This window comes from Schistocerca cancellata, chromosome 8 (genome assembly GCF_023864275.1).
Source record: "Schistocerca cancellata isolate TAMUIC-IGC-003103 chromosome 8, iqSchCanc2.1, whole genome shotgun sequence".
Classification (NCBI taxonomy): Eukaryota; Metazoa; Arthropoda; class Insecta; order Orthoptera; family Acrididae; genus Schistocerca; species Schistocerca cancellata.
In genome coordinates, this window is record NC_064633.1 from 505,710,600 (window position 1) to 505,731,593 (window position 20,994).

General features: G+C 42.1%; 1 protein-coding gene across 1 annotated transcript in view; it reads left to right on the top strand.

The window, feature by feature from the left end:
• Positions 1–20,145: 20,145 nt before the first annotated feature.
• LOC126095158 (uncharacterized) overlaps positions 20,146–20,994 on the top strand; it is a 31,645-nt gene continuing 30,796 nt past the window's right edge. Inside the window, exon 1 of the mRNA XM_049909880.1 lies at positions 20,146–20,171. The gene's annotated coding sequence lies outside the window, so the exon portion shown is untranslated. The remainder of the gene's footprint in view (positions 20,172–20,994) is intronic.

Sequence of the window (20,994 nt, forward strand, 5' to 3'; positions counted from 1 at the left end):
CCCAAAGAGAGGATGGTGGGCTCATTCATCTTCCTCCTCAGATCCAGAGGAGGAAATGTGGCGCCTTTATTCACCAAAATGTAACATCATTTACATTATTTCACATCAAGGCTGGCAGACAGGATTAGGCATCATGCCAGTATCACTGGTAAGGGAGGCGGTCCGTCACATGCTACACAAATCTGACTACACCTCAGCGTCGTACTGTGTCTACATCTGTACTTGGAAGCCAACTTAGCGCAAGAAGATTGTGACATGATAGAGGGTGTATAACGGTCGCTAGTGGCAAGCATCAAGCACAATGCTGCATCACGAAAACTGTCAATCTCTGAGCGTACGAACAACAGAGTACAACGAACACTTGACACCTGAAAGGTGGTACAATTCAGTTATGAAACTTTCAACGTAGCCACCCTGAACGTACTTGGAAGAGACCTTACGTTTGCGGTTACTCGCAGAAACTTTCCACTGGCTCTGTGGAGCAAGTAGTCAACACACTACTTTTGAGTGTGTGTGTCAGACACATACAGGATGCTAACCAGAATCAGGCCGCCCAAGCTGATGATCTCAAGAAATGAGAGGATGGCCCACAAGAGATTGTGGGATGATGATGGAATAGTGGTATTACCCACAGACGGAACTCCGTGGTCGTAGTGCAGAAGACCGACTACGATCTGAAGATCCTTCAACTTCTAGAGGACGCTGCTTATAATCCGTAGTGGCAGGGTGCATAAAATAAACTCAAGCTCTTCTTCAAGGCAGATGTAGACCAATATTCATACTGCCATTGAAACACGGTTTGTCCTACAATAGTACAATTAAAATATTAAAACTTGAGAATTTTATGTAGAATATGGTGCACAGTATTCTGTGTAGGTTCTGTTAGATAATCTTCATCGACATTCGTTTTATAAGGCACTGAATTTAGAATTCTTCGCTGAAATTTTAAGAATTTTTAAGGCCTGTGTCAAATTTAACCATTTTAGCTTTTATAGTTCCAGAAAAAGGGTTCATTATATCTAAAAAATACCACTCTTCGACAATTCTCATTCAAATTTATTACTTCGTTTGTAATAATATTTCCATACGTCTAGCCACCAATGCTGTCCATTTCTATAATCTCCATTCTTGTCTTCCTGGAATATTCTGTTCTCCTACCTCCTTTGCTTAGGCAACTTCTGAAAATTTTCTTATGCTTCCTGGCCTTTGTCAGTCGAACTTCATCGACGCTTATGACTATCTTCATACCGAATGCACCTCGATGGAAACCAAGTCTCTGCAAACACTTAGCCCTACTTACATTTTCACTATTGAACGCTAGATAGGCATCACATCCAAATATTTTCGCAATATTTCATGTCGCACACGTCCATATGACGTGACTTTATCCATCTTTCGTGTTTTATATTTTCCCATGTACACATTTTTCAGAGGTTCAGGATAGTTGCTTTTATAATATTGAAAACAGCGAGTCGCAAACCAAGTTTATGGGTGAATGCCTTTCCACTGGCTTCTGCCTGAAATTGTTTTCCCCACGACATGTCTTGAAGGGATTGCTAAGGATTGTCATGTGTGGGAAGTTTGTGGAAGAATGTCGCCCACACTGCTTGCCGCATTGTCTTCACACTACGTGTAATGTCCCTGATGTATTTTCCATGTTATATTGGTAGTCTGTGAGTTTCTTTCTCTTTCAGTCTCTTAACACCTCAGAGTAGCTTCCTAATTTCTTTCGCTTTATTTCTTTCACAGCCTTCTAGATACATCTGCAGTTCGTTTATACTGACCGAAAAACAGGTACAGAGGGCAAAGGAATTTTTCAAGAACGTATTTCTATTCAGATTTCGATAACGAAACTTTTATATGTCTTTCTTACAGCATCAATCTAATAAATGTAGCTAAGAAAATTATCTATTTTTTCGCGTTTTCGCCCTTCATCTGCCCTTAAGGTAACAGGCTGGCCTGAGGAGGTTGCAAAGCGACTTAAATCTGAGCTTCCCCAGATTACACTGGTAACCCAGATTATATGGATTACCCAAAATCCACAAAGAGTGTACCGCTACCTCCCACTGTGAGAGACTTTGGTGCAGCCACCTACCCGACACCACGATATGTGGGAACGTCCATCGACCACATCTGCAAGTTGTCAGACTTCGTGGAACGTCTCAAACATTCATTTATCTCGGAAGCAGACATCATGGTCTGTTTGATGGGGGATCACTGTTCATCAGGGTACCACTCCAGGACACGTTCGATTTGATCGGTGACTGATTTGATGCAGTTTTCCTGGATCTTTTTCAAGCGTATTTTGACATCGACTTACTGTGTCGTGGCCAATTCTGTGAGCAGACTGAAGTAGTAGCAATGGGTAGCCTCCTTTCCTCCGGTAGCGGCCAATCCGCTTAAGGAGATGTTCGAGGATGAGGACGTTACAACTGTCATCTGTCATCTCTTGTGTTTCTTTACATATGTGGATGACATCTTCATCATCTGGTCCCACTGCCGGGAAAGACTGGACTTGTTCTTGGCCTACCTGAACTCATGCCACTGCAACATAAAATTCGCCATGGAGCTAGAGAAAGATGGTCGACTTCCGTTCTTGAATGTCCTGGTGAGGTTCAAAATGGTTCAAATGGCTCTGAGCACTATGGGACTCAACATCTGTGGTCATCAGCCCCTAGAACTTAGAACTACTTAAACCTAACTAACCTAAGGACATCACACAACACCCAGCCATCACGAGGCAGAGAAAATCCCTGACCCCGCCGGGAATCGAACCCGGGAACCCGGGTGTGGGAAGCGAGAACGCTACCGCACATCCTGGTGAGGAAGAGGACAAATGGCACCTTTAGCCACAGTGTGAATCGAAAGCCAAGACACACTAATGTATAAGTAAACGCTCACAGCTGCCATCACCCAGCACAGAAGATTTGGGTGCTTAGAACACGTTTACTCTGAGCCAAGATACTTTCGGACTCTGGCAGCTTGACTACGGAACTAGAACATCTTCAAAGAGTGTTCGCTGACAATGCATATTTAACCACAGATATCCGCAAAGCTCTGTATTCCACCAGATGAACTGATACACCAGAAGAGGAACAAGAAGAAGAGACTAGGAAGGTAGCTTTTCTACCGTATGCAGGGGCTATCTCTGCCAGCATCAGTAGAATGCGGAAGAAACATGAAATCAGATGTGAGTTCCACCTGCCCAACAGCATCAGGGCTCTTCTTGGAACGGTCATGGATGATCAGAGGTTACGAAAACCCTGTATTTATCACACTATTTGAGTCTACGGAATGTTTTATATACGTCTGTCTGTCAGAGTAGTAGAGAACATGGAATATGATAAAACCAGGATTCTGGCCCAAACTCACAGATTGTGGGAAGTATCATTAATGAATCGATTAAAATCAAGACGGCAGACAGTGCAGTCAGTTAGAAAGCAGGATACCAACTCAGCACTGCGTGGAACAAAGAGTTTGAACTGCAATGGAAGAATAGGGAAAAAGTTCACAGCTCCAGTAATGAACCTCGGACAATTGTAGGTGTAAATGGCAGGATTAGACCACATATGGAACAAGGGCGGTAGCCACCACTGTGGGAGACAGCCACAGCCGGCTCAGAGGAGATGTGGGACAACATCAACAGCCCGACCTCAGGGATAGCTCCTCACTTGAGAAGCTCTAATAAAGAACACCAGTCGTCTCCTCACGAGAGGCTGCTACAGTCGGAACGGACACAATACGAGACTCTAGCAGCAGCGTGAGGCTGGAGGCAGTGCGTCTCGCGGATGCGGCCCGAATGCGGGACGCCAGGTAACTGGTTCACTGATACCTCTGTAAGGGACAGACAAACACGGGCGCTGACAAAAGAGGAAACAACTAATCCAGAGCGGACGGTAGAAGGAATTGTAGGCACCATCCAGGCGTAGATATGGGATCGAATCATCCAGGCAGTCCCTATCAGGGAACACCGAATGAAGGCGTCCAGCTACGGCATCAAAATACCGTGTGTAGAAGACGCGGATCACCGGCAGAAATTCGCAAAATGTATGTGGGAAGAAGTAACATGTTTTCCGATTTTTCCCGGAAAGTGGTCTGTCGAAATTTCTATGGTAAAACTACCCGTCATGCACAACGCTCTCTTTTAGAGCACTACATGGCAATGCTCCAAATAGAAGCAATCTAGGTAACGTCATTTGAAATAAAAGGTCATATATGTAACCTGTTTGTTGTTCTTGACCATGTAAACTTACTGGAATTGATTATTTTAGACCTTGGGCATAGCCTTCGATGAGACGCCGACATACAAATTATTTCAGTAACGTTAACTTATACTTTTATTGGAACGAATAGTTTTTAAATTGATTAGTTTGTATTTTACACTATTGACTACCTTGTATCAACTGGGTTTCACACTATATTTTCGGTCACTTATCATTTCTTTCCTGGAGTTAGGAACGAACTTGTCTAAGTTAATTACGCCACTGTTACCTTAGTATGACGACAGTACAGAATTTTGCAAACGTAACTCTAGTCTACCTTGCCCACCGTTCACTACTAGTAAACAATGTTTACCTAACATATGTCTAATTGGCAATGCGTATCTTCTCCTTTTTATAATTCAAGATTAAAATAATAATAATAATAATAATGTACAATGTTCCACGCCTATATTATTATCCATTAGAATAACGGCTTGTCCCTTTAGCTTTTTTATACTCCCAATTTTAATACCTAATATTAACCTATAATAAAACGATTGTGCATATACAGCTTCACTTGTATTTAGTGATATCACGTAAATGGCTAATGTCCAGAGTGATGGCATTTTAACGGAAATGACCAAAAATGTAGTTAGTTTCATTAAAATTATCCATTATGTAACTTGGTTATGATAGAATTGTTTTTCATAATAACTCATAAATTACTGTCGTATCATTGGTTGTTTATGTATGGTATGTTGTGTTTAGGGCCTGAAGATGATGTAACAACATCGAAACTAGTTGCCAATGAAACCATCACCATAATACAGCTGGAGGAATTACTTCATTTTTTAACAAACGCCTTATTAGTCACTTCCTTCGTGCATGAGTTACACTTCCTTAAGATTCTTCTTATGAACCTCAGTCTCACATCTGCTTTTCTTACTATTAGTTTCATGCGGTCATTTCACTAACATAGATCTGAATAGTAACTCCTAGACATTTTATGGTAGATACTGTTTCCAGCAGTTTGTCATCAATAGTGTAGCTGAACGGAATGGATTTCTTTTTCCTAAGTGTGCACGTTATATTACATTCTCTCTTGCTCAGGTTCAACTGCCAGAGTCATCATTATGCATTATCAATCCTCTGCTTCTCATTCTACAAATCGATACCACCTTTGGCATTGCTGCTATTCTATAGACAACCACATCATCTGAGAACAATCTCAAAGAGGTTTCGAGGCATTCTAGTAAATCATTTATGTACACAGCAAATAGTAACGGTCACATCACACTTTCTTGGGTAATCCAGAAATTACCTGTATATCTGTGTAGTTTGTTCCTTTAGTATCGCCGTATTTATTTCTGCAAGGAACTCTTGAAGCTGATTGCAAGTCAGGTGTTATACTCGGCAATCTCGTATATTTTCTCACGAACCGCAAGTATGCGACGGTGTCAAATGCCTTGCTGAAGTCACGGAACGGGGCATCAAGGTGATCACCATTGTCTACGACGCTATTGGCACCATGGAGCAACAGAGCTGTTTGGCAAAATCTCTGTTTGCGGTATACATGAAGAGTTTTTTTATAGAGGAGATTTTCGGTCTCAGAAAACGTCATTATTCTTGAGCATGAAACCTGTTCCATACTTATTATACAACAGATTGACTTCAACGACATAGGCATGCAATCTCTTCTGCATAATCTTTATATAATCTTTCAGAAATCTCATCTGGCCCCCACATGAACCATGGACCTTGCCGTTGGTGCGGAGGCTTGCGTGCCTCAACGATATAGATAGCCGTACCGTAGGTGCAACCACAACGGAGGTGTATCTGTTGAGAGGCCACACAAACGTGAGGTTCAAGAAGAGGGGCAGCAGCCTTTTCAGTAGTTGCAGGGGCAACAGTCTGGATGATTGACTGATGTGGCCTTGTAACAGTAACCAAAATGGCCTTGCTGTTCTGGTACTACTAACGGCTGAAAGCAAGGGGTAACTACAGCCGTATTTTTCCCGAGGGCATGCAGCTTTACTGTATGATTAATTGATCATGACGCCCTCTTGGGTTAAATATTCCGGAGGTAAAATAGTCCCCATTTCGCATCTCCGGGCGGGGACTACTCAAGAGGACGTCGTTATCAGAAGACAGAAAACTGGCGTTCTACCGATCGGAGCGTGGAATGTCAGATCCCTTAATCGGGGAGAGAGGTTAGAAAATTTAAAAAGTGAAATGGATGGTTTAAGTTATATATAGTTGGAATTAGTTAAGTTCGGTGGCAGGAGGAACAAAATTTCTGGTCAGGTGTATACAGGGTTATAAATACAAAATCTAATAGGGGTAACACAGGAGTAGGTCTAATAAAGAATAAAAAAAATAGGAGTCCGGGTAAGCTACTACAAACAGCATAGTGAACGTATTATAGTGGCCAAGATACACACGAAGCCCACGCCTACTACAGTAATACAAGTTTATATGCCAACTAGCTCTGCAGATGACGAAGAAATTGATGAAATGTATGATGCGATAAAAGGAATCATTCAGATAGATAAGGGAGAGGGAAATTTAATAGTCATTGAGGACTGGAATTCAATAGTAGGGAATGGAAGAGAAGGAAAATAGTAGGTGAATATGGACTGGGAGTAAGAAATGAAAGAGGAAGCGGCGTAGTAGAATTTTGCGCAAAGCATAACTTAATCATAGCTAACACTTGGTTCAAGAATCATGAAGAAAGGTTGTATACATGGAAGAATCCTCGAGATACTAGAAGATATCAGATAGATTATATAACTGTTAGACAGAGATTTAGGAACCAGGTTTTAAATTGTAAGACATTTCCAGGGGCAGATGTCGACTCCATTGGTTATGAACTGTAGGTTAAAAATGAAGAAACCGCAAAAAGGTGGGAATTTAAGGATATGGGACCTGGATAAACTGAAAGAACCAGAGGTTGTACAGGGTTTCAGGGAGAGCATAAGGGAACAATTGACAGGAATGGGGGAAAGAAATACAGTAGAAGAAGAATGGGTAGCTTTGAGGGATGAAATAGTGAAGCCAGCAGAAGATCAAATAGCTAATAAGACGAGGGCTAGTAGAAACCCTTGGGTAACGGAAGAAATATTGAATTTAATTGATGGAAGGAGAAAATATAAAAATGCAGCAAATGAAGCAGGCAAAAAGGAATACAAACGTCTGAAAAATAATATCGACAGGAAGAGCAAAATGGCTAAGCAGGGATGGCTAGAGGACAAATGTAAGAACGTAGAGGCTTATCTCACTAGAGGTAAGATAGATACTGCCTACAGGAAAATTAAAGAGACCATTGGAGAAAGAAGAACCACTTGCATGAATATCAAGGCCTTTGATGGAAATCCAGTTGTAATCAAAGAAGGGAAAGCAGAAAGATAGAAGGCGTATATATAGGTTCTATAGAAGTGCGATGCACTTGAAGACAATAGTATGGAAATGGAAGAGGATGTAGATGTAGACGAAATGGGAGATATGATACTGCGTGAAGAGTTTGACAGAGCACTGAAAGACCGGGGTCGAAACAAGGACCCTGGAGTAGACAACATTCCATTAGAACTACTGACAGACTTGGGAGAGCCAGTCCTGACAAAATTCAACCATCTGGTGAGCAAGATGTATGAGACAGGCGAAATACCCTCAGACCTAAAGAAAAATATAATAATTCCAATCCCAAAGAACACAGGTCTTGACAGATGTGAAAATTACCGAACTATCACTTTAATAACTCACAGCTGCAAAATACTAACACGAATTCTTTACAGACGAATGGAAAAACTGATAGAAGCTGACATCGGGGAAGATCAGTTTGTATTCCGTGGAAACGTTGGAACACGTGAGGCAATACTGACCTTACGACTTATCTTAGAAGAAAGATTAAGGAAAGGCAAACCTGAGTTTCTAGCAGATGTAGACTTAGAGAAAGCTTTTGACGACGTTGATTGGAATATCCTCTTTCAAATTCTGAAGGTGGCAGGGGTAAAATACATTGAGCGAAAGGCTATTTACGATTTGTACAGTTAGCAAATGGCAGTAATAGGAGTCGAGGAGTATGAAAGGGAAGCAGTGTTTGGGAAGGGAGTGAGACAGGGTTGTAGCCTCTCCCTGATGTTATTCAATCTGTATATAGAGCAAGCAGTAAAGGAAACAAAAGTAAAGTTCGGAGTAGGTATCAAAATCCATGGAGATGAAATAAAAACTTTTAAGTTCGCCGATGACATTGTAATTCTGTCAGAGACAGCAAAGGACTAGGAAGAGCAGTTGAACGGAAAGGACAGAGTCTTGAAAGGAGAGCAAAAAGAGGATAATGGAATGTAGTCGAATTAAGTCGGCCGATGCTGATGGAATTAAATTGGGAAATGAGACACTTAAAGTAGTAAAGGAGTTTTGCTAATTGGGGAGCAAAATAACTGATGATGGTCGAAGTATAGAGGATATGAAATGTAGACTAGAAATGGCAAGGAAAGCGTTTCTGAAGAAGAGAAATTTTTTAACATCGTGTATAGGTTTAAATGTCAGGAAGTCGTTTCTGAAAGTACTTGTATGGAGTGTAGCCACGTATGGAATTGAAACGTGGACGATAAATAGTTGAGACAAGAAGAGAATAGAAGCTTCCGAAATGTGGTGCTACAGAAGAATGATGTTTAGATGGCAGATCACATAACAAATGAGGAGGGATTGATTAGCATTGGGGAGAAGAGTAGCTTGTGGCACAACTTGACTAGAAGAAGGGATCGGTTGGTAGGACGTATTCTGAGACATCGAGGTATCACCAAGTTAGCATTGGAGGGCAGCGTGGAGGGTAAAAAACGAAGAGGGAGACCAAGAGATGAATACACTAGCAGATTCAGAAGGATGTTGGCTGCAGTAGGCACTGGGAGATGAAGAAGCTTGTACAGGATACAGTAGCATGGGGAGCTACATCAAATCAGTCTCACGACTGAAAGCCACAAAAACAGCAACATCTCATCTGGTATTAATGCCTTTCCTCTACTAGGCTATTCTATTTCGTTTAATTTTCCATGATGAGATATCTCAGTGTCTGCCATTTCCGCGTTTGTACGACGACTGAAACGGGTGACCGTGTTATGATCTTCCTCGATGAAACAATTTTGGAAACTGAAGTCACTATTTCGGGGTTTGTTATCTTGCGTTTCATTGCCAGTATGGTCACTGACTTACTGAACAAAGGATTCGAATTGCTTACAGACGTTACATAAGGCCAAAGCTTCTAACGGTTTATCTCAGATCATTTGACCAAATTTTACTTTCATAGTCTCTGAACGCTTCTCTCAAAGCTCACCTTACGCTCATTTTAGCATCTTCCAGCTTTTATTTGTGGCTAAGCCATTCTCCACAATATCCTTTGTTCCAGGATTGCCAGTTCTGCAAGGTTCGCAGAAGGACTTCTGTGAAGTTTGGAAGGTAGGAGACGAGGTACTACCAGAATTGAAGCTGTGAGGAAGGGTCATGAGTCGTGCTTTGGTAGAGCACTTGGCAGCGAAAGGCAAAGGTCCCCAGTTCGAGTCTTGGTCCGGCACACAGTTTTAATCTGCCAGGAAGTTTTTTATTTGTCAATTCGTTTTTTACTTCCCTTGACTCTGCGAGCTCTCTTTGTTTACGCCGCAGTTTTCTAACATGGTTATCATATCCCTCAAGATCTTGCTGAAATAGAGTAGTTTAAAGCGTACTGAACGATGCTTTTGAATTTTTGTTATTTGTGCTCCACATCTTCATCAATAGACATTTGATGCTGATTACTCAGATACTCAGCAATTTGTATCTTGTCACTCTTGCTAAAGAAAAATACCTTCCTACCTTTCTTTACATTCTGCGTAGCCACAACTGCTGTCACAGACTTATGATCACTGATACTTTCCTCTACGTTAAATGATTCGATACGTTCAGGTCTCTTTACAGCAGGGACGTTTAAGACGTTACAGTAAAGAAATTAAATTTATTGTTATTGAAGGTCCTGTGTTTCGTAATAACGGTAGCAGTAAATGTCGAGCAATTATGTATACGGCTAATAGTACTGCTCATGTTCAAAAATGGTTCAAATGACTCTGAGCACTATGGGACTTAACATCTGAGGTCATGAGTCCCCTAGAACTTAGAACTACTTAAACCTAACTAACCTAAGGACATCACAGACATCCATGCCCGAGGCAGGACTCGAACCTGAGACCGTAGCGGTCGCGCGGTTCCAGACTGAAGCGCCTAGAACCGCTCGGCCACACTGGCCGGCTACTGCTAATGTCCCAGTCCTATTAACATTCGTTATTGTTTCACGAGTCGGTTTTCTAACCATCTACATGAAGTAATTTTCTGACGAGACATACATTTTTGATTGTATAACTGCCCAAATCTATACCACGCAAACTGAAGTCGCCCTCATTATAAGAGCACAGTCAAGAAAATTACTAACGGCATTTTGCAAGCTCTCTTTGAAGCGCTCTACCGATACAGCTCCTGAACCAGGTAGTCTATTGAACATCCAGTTATCATTTTTGACAGACGTTTAACGATCAATTCACATTCGGAATCCGTAGGTTTTCACTAGGTACACTGACGGAAGAAATATTAATTACTAATACAGAGGAGTGAATTTCAGGATCACATTTATTTAGGTGACATATTGTACTGATGAATATCACAAGATCACAGAAGCTCAAGATAAGCCATTGTAGGTGTGAAATGCTAGAACCTCACTAACCGGTGTAGCAGCCACAATGTTGAATGCAAGCGTGTAAACGTCCATGCATTTTTTTTGTACAGGGCCGAGTGTCAGTTTGCTAGGTGGAGTTTGTGCCTGCGGCAGTAGTCCTGTTAGTACAGGGACGGTTAATGACGGTTGTGGGCGACGCTGGACTTGCTGCCCTATGATGTCTAATGTGTGCTCGATTGGAGAGAGATCTAGTGATCGAACAGGCCAACGCTACATGTCTACATATTGGGTTATAACAGCTGTACACTGGTTAACGCTATACTAGTGGAAAACACTTCCTGGAATGCAACACGTGAATAGCAGCTCAAAAGTTCAAATCATCAGTATGACGTACCTATTCTTAGTGAGGGTGAGTGGGATAGCAACGGGACATCTCCTGCTGTCATTATAATCGTATCCGAGACCATAATTCAAGGTGCAGGTCAAGTGCGTCTAGCATTCAGACAGGTTGCTTGCAGGGCCCTCAATTGGTCTCCAAGCCAACACACGGCCATCACTGGCACCGAGGTGGAACCAGCTTTCATCGGAAAGACCTCAGCCCTCCCCTCCACGACCTCTCGCTTGGTGGCAATGAAATCGCAAATGGCGATGGTTCGGTTTCAGTGGAAGGCATGCTAAAGGGCTTCTGACTAGGAGCTGTCCCTGAAGAACCCGATTTGTAACAGTTAATATTGTCACTGCGCTGCCAGTTACTGCTCAGATTGCTGCTGCAGATGTAGTACAATGCGCCATAACCATATATCGAACACGATGGTTGGCCTTCCCTCTCGGTAATGCCATATGGCCGTCCGGAGTCCGATCGTCTTGCGACTGTACATTCTCGTGACAACCTCTACCTAAAATCATGTGTACGGGCTACATTCCTGTCATGTCTTTCTGCAGTACCGCAGAAGGAACATCCAGCTTTTCGTAGCCCTTTTACAGATATCGCTCAGGCTCAGTGAAGTGTTAGTAATTGCGTATTGATTCGTGACTGTCATCAACTCACTACGTGCAATCTCAAAGATAACTGACGCTCACCACCAGTACAGCGTGTTTTGAAGAAAATCTGATTTGCGTTCTCTTCATGGCACTATTAGTGCCACTCTTATCTGACTGATGCGAAATTTGTATAGACACCATCTTCCAGATGTAGAAATACGCTTACCAACTTTCCTTTATGTCGCACTACTCCATCTTCGTGTTACGGTTTTTTTCCGTCAACGTATAATTGAATTCTTTACTGCAATAAATACGCCAAAATCAACGGCGACTAACCTGTCCTTACGATAAATATTCCATTCTAAGCGACTTTGGATTTAATTGTAATTCACTTCAAGTTTCAACGAACTTTCTGCTTCTCATACTGTCTGGGCATTATAATATTCAATCTACGATACTACTTCTTGGACATTTCCTTGGATGCCTCTGCAGTATACCAATACCGTATTATCCTTATCTTTATACGAGCTGCGAGGAGGAGTATACTACGAGAATACTGTCGCTGCTATAACTTCGATTTTGGCATGTATTTTGTCTCTGATTCCACTAGGGTTTCTTTAACCCTAAAAACCCCATGCGCGCTTTACCACAAGCCGAAATTTGTCCAAGACATTCAGAGAAAATTTAGGCTTCTACCGTCGCGTTAACTTATGCTTCCAAAGACACTACAGGCTTTCGGGAAGGAATACAAAAGATAATAGTGAAATTCTAGTCAATATTTCAGTGCAGTCCCTAACTGTGAAGAGCCATCTGAACATCTCTCCTGCTTCGCTTCCACTCCCACACGAAGAAATCGTGAAAAAAATCAATTCATTGGAAAACAGTAGAGCACTTTGCGAACAAGCAATAATTGCACAAATATGGAAAAAACACATAACACCAAAAATTCACATAATAATATCAGAAGTATGAAAAACAGAGAATATCCTGAAAGAACGTAAGAGCACCATATACAAACATTCCACAACAAAGTAGACAAAACTAATACGATGGATTACATAGGAATCTCACTGCACCAGTGTATTACAAAGTTCTCTCCAAAGCTTTGCTGAACGGACTCGAGACTCAAGGGCATCATCAGATTGGCGAGTATCTGCTGGCGTTCGAGAAAAGGAGATTCAGTCAGGAACAAATCTGGAATCTCAAAACCAAACTACACGGCAAACAATGTTGGAATACCACAGTCAAAGTTGTGAATTTCGTAAAAGCTTAAGGTTCTGTTGACGGCAAACGCTGTTTAGTAACCTAGAAGTGTTTGAAGTATGTCGAAAGGACTGACCCATCATGAAGAAATTCTTATCATGAACCTCCTCAAAAGTGAAATTCTTGGGAGAAATCTACAATTCAGTCGAAATTCACACAGCAGTCCGATAGGAATATGGCTTGTCAACACTGTTGTTCAACACTGAAACGAAAAACATCATCATCGTACCAGAGAATTGGAATGACAAAGGAAATAGAATCATTGTCAAATTCTTAGCCTTTACAGATTACCTGCCTATAGTAACGATAAACGAAGATGAATGCCAACTAGTGCTAGAAAAACTACGTGAACTCATCTGTGAAACTATTATCTAAATTTGATATGAAAAGACTCAGTATATGGACCCAAATCAACCGGAACACTCCCACTGCAGACACAGTATAAAAAAATGACACATTTCTATCACTTAAGAGAAACCGTCCCACCTAGACGACGGGACACTGTCTCCAACACAGAAGGAATAATCAAACATGGAAAGGCGTACAAACTGACATGGAATCACTACAAAAGTGAGTGATACTTCTTAATTGGTTCAAATGGTTCAAATGACTCTGAGCGCTATGCGATTTAACTTCTGTCGTCATCAGTCGCCTAGAACTTAGAACTAATTAAACCTAACTAACCTAAGGACATCACACATCAATGCCCGGGGCAGGATTCGAACCTGCGACCGTAGCAGACTCTCGGCTCCAGACTGTAGCGCCCAGAACCGCACGGCCACTCTGGCCGGCGATACTTCTTAATTCAAAAGTACGCTATTACAACACGTTTGTTTTGCCAGAAGCCTTGTGTGCGGCAGAAACCGTACTAATTAAAGGGACGGTAAAATGTCATGAGATAGAGAAACAAGAAGGGAAAAGTTTTAGAAAAATATGTGGAGCTGTTCTCAGAGTTGTAACTGTTCTCAGACGAACTAGCAAGGAAGTCTAAGAAAGCACAGAGAAAATCATAGATAAATTTCGGAAAACATATCTGTAGTTCTGCAGGTACCTACACTCCTGGAAATGGAAAAAAGAACACATTGACACCGGTGTGTCAGACCCACCATACTTGCTCCGGACACTGCGAGAGGGCTGTACAAGCAATGATCACACGCACGGCACAGCGGACACACCAGGAACCGCGGTGTTGGCCGTCGAATGGCGCTAGCTGCGCAGCATTTGTGCACCGCCGCCGTCAGTGTCAGCCAGTTTGCCGTGGCATACGGAGCTCCATCGCAGTCTCTAACACTGGTAGCATGCCGCGACAGCGTGGACGTGAACCGTATGTGCAGTTGACGGACTTTGAGCGAGGGCGTATAGTGGGCATGCGGGAGGCCGGGTGGACGTACCGCCGAATTGCTCAACACGTGGGGCGTGAGGTCTCCACAGTACATCGATGTTGTCGCCAGTGGTCGGCGGAAGGTGCACGTGCCCGTCGACCTGGGACCGGACCACAGCGACGCACGGATGCACGCCAAGACCGTAGGATCCTACGCAGTGCCGTAGGGGACCGCACCGCCACTTCCCAGCAAATTAGGGACACTGTTGCTCCTGGGGTATCGGCGAGGACCATTCGCAACCGTCTCCATGAAGCTGGGCTACGGTCCCGCACACCGTTAGGCCGTCTTCCGCTCACGCCCCAACATCGTGCAGCCCGCCTCCAGTGGTGTCGCGACAGGCGTGAATGGAGGGACGAATGGAGACGTGTCGTCTTCAGCGATGAGAGTCGCTTCTGCCTTGGTGCCAATGGTGGTCGTATGCGTGTTTGGCGCCGTGCAGGTGAGCGCCACAATCAGGACTGCATACGACCGAGGCACACAGGGCCAACACCCGGCATCATGGTGTGGGGAGCGATCTCCTACACTGGCCGTACACCACTGGTGATCGTCGAGGGGACACTGAATAGTGCACGGTACATCCAAACCGTCATCGAACCCATCGTTCTACCATTCCTAGACCGGCAAGGGAACTTGCTGTTCCAACAGAACAATGCACGTCCGCATGTAACCCGTGCCATCCAAAGTGCTCTAGAAGGTGTAAGTCAACTACACTGGCCAGCAAGATCTCCGGATCTGTCCCCCATTGAGCATGTTTGGGACTGGATGAAGCGTCGTCTCACGCGGTCTGCACGTCCAGCACGAACGCTGGTCCAACTGAGGCGCCAGGTGGAAATGGCATGGCAAGCCGTTCCACAGGACTACATCCAGCATCTCTACGAACGTCTCAATGGGAGAATAGCAGCCTGCATTGCTGCGAAATGTGGATATACACTGTACTAGTGCCGACATTGTGCATGCTCTGTTGCCTGTGTCTATATGCCTGCGGTTCCGTCAGTGTGATCATGTGATGTATCTGACCCCAGGAATGTGTCAATAAAGTTTCCCCTTCCTGGGACAATGAATTCACGGTGTTCTTATTTCAATTTCCAGGAGTGTATGTATGAAGGGTGAAGGCAGACTCTATAAGAAAATTTTAACGTAGTTAATGGAAGCAAATTAAAGAGTAGCCGGATGAAAGGATCTCAGGTATACATGCAAAAATTGAAAATTTTCGGCAGGAGTATATGAGAACAGAAAACAATCAAAAAGTAGAAAATAGAAAGAATAAACAGGGAAAATATGGACAAACGAAAGGAAGGAATACACAGTGAATTAAAAATGACGTTTTGAGAAAATAAAGAGGAAGAAGAAGTGAAGCTGCTATTAAGTAAAGTTTACAGGCTCTTCTAAGGGGTAGTAATCGAAATAACAATAATAATATATGTTATCCACTGTAAGGCACATGAAAAATGAGAGTCGTATCTCTCTTGCATCTACTGGGAAATTCAGCTTCTGTTTATGACCTTAAATAGAATTAACCTAATAAATTTACAGAAGATCACACATTTTCCTACATTTATGCAATACGTTTCATAATTCCTCTTCAAATCTAAGAACACATTTTAGGGGAGTTGCTAAGCAAAGCTAAGGCAATCCAATCCAGTGAAGCCGTTGAGTGGATTTTAGTTATTTATCATCCATCCTTCGAAATAATCTCCCAATTTCTCTGTAGCTGGATAAAACATGAAATGTCGGAGGAACAGAAAAGAACAAAGATTATTTCAACAACAATATGGGACTGTGGGTACGCCATGATGGAGAACACTTTTTTTTCATTTATTCACAAACTGGCAGTTATATGAGTCGAGGGGCACGAAAAGGAAGTAGTGGTTGGGATGGGAGTGAGACAAGGTTGTAGCCTCTACCCGATGTTATTCAGTCTGGATATTGCGCAAGCAGTAAAGGAAACAAAAGAAAAATTAGGAGTAGGTATTAAAATCCACGGAGAAGGAATGAAAACTTTGAGGTTCGACGATGACATTGTAATCCTGTCAGAGACAGCAAAGGACTTGGAAGAGCAGCTGAACGGAATGGACAGTCTCTTAAAAGGAGGGTACAAGATGAACATCAACAAAAGCAAAACGAGGATAATGGAATGTAGTCGAATTAAGTCGCGTGATGCTGAGGGAATTAGATTAGGAAATGAGACACTTAAAGTACTAAAGGAGTTTTGATATTTGGGGAGAAAAATAACTGGTGATAGGCAAAGTACAAAGGATATAAAATGTAGACTGGCAATGGCAAGGAAAGCGTTTCTGAAGAAGAGAAATTTGTTAACATCGAGTATAGATTTAAGTGTCAGGAAGTGGTTTCTGAAGGTATTTGTATGGAGTGTAGCCATGTACGGAAGTGAAACATGGACGATAAATAGTTTGCACATGAAGATAATAGAAGCTTTCGAAATGTGGTACTAAAGAAGAATGCTGAAGATTAGATGGGTAGATCACATAACTAATGAGGAGGTATTGAATAGAACTGAAAGAGGAGCAGTTTGTGGCACAACTTGGTAAGAAGAAGGGACCGGTTAGTAGGACATGTTCTGAAGCATCAAGGGATCACCAATTTAGTATTGGAGTGCAGCGTGGAGAGTAAAAATCGTAGAGGGAGACCAAGAGAGGATTACACTAAGCATATTCAGAAGGATGTAGTTTGTATAAGTACTGGGAGATGAAGAAGCTTGCACAGGATAGAGTAGCATGGAGAGCTGCATCAAACCAGTCTCAGGACTGAAGACCACAACAACAACAACAACAACAATTCACAAACTAGTTTCAGCGACAATATCGCCACAACTGTGGGTTCTTTTAATTCTAAGCTGTTCAAAAATAGCATAGTCATAAACGTTACAAAACGTAATTACGTGTGTGCCCGCATCTCGTGGTCGTGCGGTAGCGTTCTCGCTTTCCACGCCCGGATTCCCGGGTTCGATTCCCGGCGGGGTCAGGGATTTTCTCTGCCTCGTGATGGCTGGGTGTTGTGTGATGTCCTTGGGTTAGTTAGGTTTAAGTAGTTCTAAGTTCTAGGGGACTGATGACCATAGATGTTAAGTCCCATAGTGCTCAGAGCCATTTGAACCATTTGAATTACGTATGTGTAGTTCGACTCCGGAGATTGCGTTCTGTAAATAATTTTATAATGCCTTATTTACTTTCAATGTTAACGTGGTTTTTACGTCTATTCTTCATATTTTCTGTTTTTTGTTGTAACGGCAACAGCGACAAGACACGTAAAAATCATGACATGTCTTAAAGCAAATAAGGTGGTATGAAACTGTTCACAGAATACAATATTTGAAACCTAGAGTACAAATGCAATAATGTTTTATAATGTTTATAACTATGCTATTTTTACGTGTTTTAGAATTAAAAGAACCCAGTGATAATGATTTATTGGGAATAAATAAATAAAAAAAGAGATTTCATTAAGGTGGACCCACACTCCCATTTGGATATTTTTATGCAAACACGGACCAATGAAAGAGTTTCAAGATAAAGCGATTGTAATTTCATCAAATAAGAAAGGCGAGAGAAGTAATGTAGCTAACTACGGGGGGGGGGGGGGGGGGGGGAAGTAGTTTGAATATCGCTTACGAAATCTACAGCAAAATCATAAATGAAAGGCAACGAAATATCTACTATATAATGCTGTGGGAGGAAGAAGAGGGGTTCCGAATGGGAAGATGACCAAAACGAATTGCAAAATTATTTAAATAAGATATATGTGTGGTGAGAAAAGTGGCAGTTGACCCTGAATAAAGAAAAGTGTGACATTACTCAAATGTGTATTAAAAGAAATCAGCAAAATTTCGATTACGCTATAAGTCGCACAAATATGAAGGCTGTAAATTCAAATAAATACTTAGGGATTACAATTACAAATACCCTAAATTGGAACACTCACATGTGGGTAGAGCCAACGAAAGACTGCGATTCAGTGGCAGAACACCAAGAAGCTGCCACAGGTCTACTAAAGTGACTGCTTACACCACGCTTGTCTGCCCTCTTCTTGAATACTGCTGTACGGTGTGGGATCCGCATCAGATGGGACAGACGGATGACATCGAAAAAGTACAAACAAGGGAAGCTTGTTTTGTACTATCGCAAAGTAGGGGAGATAATGCCACAGGCATGATACGTGAACTGGAGTGGAAATAATTAGAACAATATCGTTTTTCTTTACGACGGGATCTTCTCATAAAATTTCTATTACCAGTTTCCTCCTCCGATTGTGAAAACATTCTTTTGGCATGATCATCATGTTAAAATGAGAGAAATCAGGGCTCTCACAGAAAAATTAAAGTGCTAGTTTTTCTCGCGCGCCGTTCGAGAGTGGAACGGTAGAGAGACGGCTTGTAGGTGGCTCATTGAACCCTCTGCCAGGCTCTTTATTGCGAAAAGCAGGGTAATCACGTAGATGTAGATGTAGAAGATCATGCGTGAATAGACGGTGCCTTTGCACAGGAGCAGGTAACACAAAAGTTACGAAAGTGTAATGTAGAATCTGAACTAGCATTAGTGAAATTTACAGAGATAAACTATGGACAATAAGGGAAAAAAGGGAAAGCTATAAACTTTTCCCGACATACGATAAAGATGGAATAGCAAGCAGTAATACACTATGAGCAGGCCGTCTTGGTTGCAGGGATGAATTTATTGAAATTTACTCGCAGATTAAAACTGTGTTCCCCACCGAGACTCGAACTCGGGATCTTTGCCTTTCACGGGCAAGTGATCTACCATCTGAGCTACCCAAGCACGACTCCCGCCCCGTCCTCACAGCTTCACTTCTGCCAATATCTCGTCTCCTACCTTCCAAACTTTACAGAAGCTCTCCTGCGAACCTAGCACTCCTGAAAGAAAGGAGTTCGCTGGAGAGCTAGAACTAAGAACTACTTAAACCTAACTAACCTAAGGACACCACACACATCAATGCCCGAGGCAGGATTCGAACCTGCGACTGTAGCGGTCGCACGGCTCCAGATTGTAGCGCCTAGAACCGCTCGGCCACCCCGGCCGGCCGATCTAAGTCTTCTTCAAACATTTTCACTGGCTAAGGTAAACCCATTCACATTAAATTCACATAAACTGAAAATGGCCTTTTCGTCTGCTTTTTGTGTAACTATATTTTGAGAGATTGTTTGCTATATATATAGCCACTTTAATCTTCGTTATGTTTAAATAACTCGTTATTATTAAGTAAGTAAGTTAAATATATTTTATTTACATTCTACACTGAGAACTTTTTCAAGTTAAATGGATACACATGAGAAATAAGGAAAACTTTACGTAACAGAATAGCGACTAAAATCTGGACTCGTGGCGAACTGTCTCACGGCTGTACGTGCACAAGTTTACCTTCGGTGTTCGCAGCTGTTTCATTAATGTCTGTATTGTTTCCATTAATGTGGAACGTGCACTCAGTCAAACAAGTAGCATGATTCACATACATCGTCACAAAATGCACATTTGGCGTAATTCTTCTACCTTTTCGTATATTCAGCTGGCAGCTGGTCGTAGAGTATCATGAGTAAACATGAATCTGAGGAGCACCATGATATATAAACGGCGTGTAGATGAGCTGTGGTACCACTTGGAGAAAGCACCGTTAACTGTAAGTGATTCTTAGTTTTACTTGCACTCTACGTTTCCGTAAGTTTTTCTATCGTACTTTGTTCTTGTTCCGAAGTGGCTAGAGAGCGTCACTAACATAGATTAGCGAAACTGATTACTACAAATCTCTTGAAAACGTCTATGGGCGCTGATGACCCTGCTGTTTAGCGCTCGAAAACCTCAAACCACACACACACACAAAACGTCTAAAACTTATCTACATCACCCATAATAACAGTGTTACGGTCTATCGGGCCAAAAAACCATTCACTGATATATTAACCTAAAGTTAATACTTGCCTGCCAAGAGGCTGAACGGTTATCGTCACTGAATTTTGGAAGTAACGGTATGATTACATAAATATTAAAATTATTGCAGCCGCTACGATTTTTCAGGTGAAGTGTATCGGATACCAGGAATGTATTCTCGTTTTCATGTGCAGTAGGTTCCACTTTTTAACATAGAGGTTCCATGTTTGTTCAACCCATGTAAATGATTTTGTATTACCGCTTTTCTACTATATGCAAGTTACAATTGAGCTATATGCCACTCTTTCCAAATGACTGCTAGCCCATCTTCTTAATGGTCCCATCTCAAATGAAAATAAATCCCTTCACTAAAGGATACTTAAATTATTAGTGACGAAAATTGTACAAAATTGGCTCAAAATACTTGTAAAGTCTACACCTAATTTTTAAATTATGGTAACTGAATAGTGTACACACAAGTAGCGTGACGTTGAAAGCATATACTTTTTGCGCCAAACATATTATTTATACTTAACAAAGTCAAAATGTAATAATCAGGCATTTCCGGTTTTACT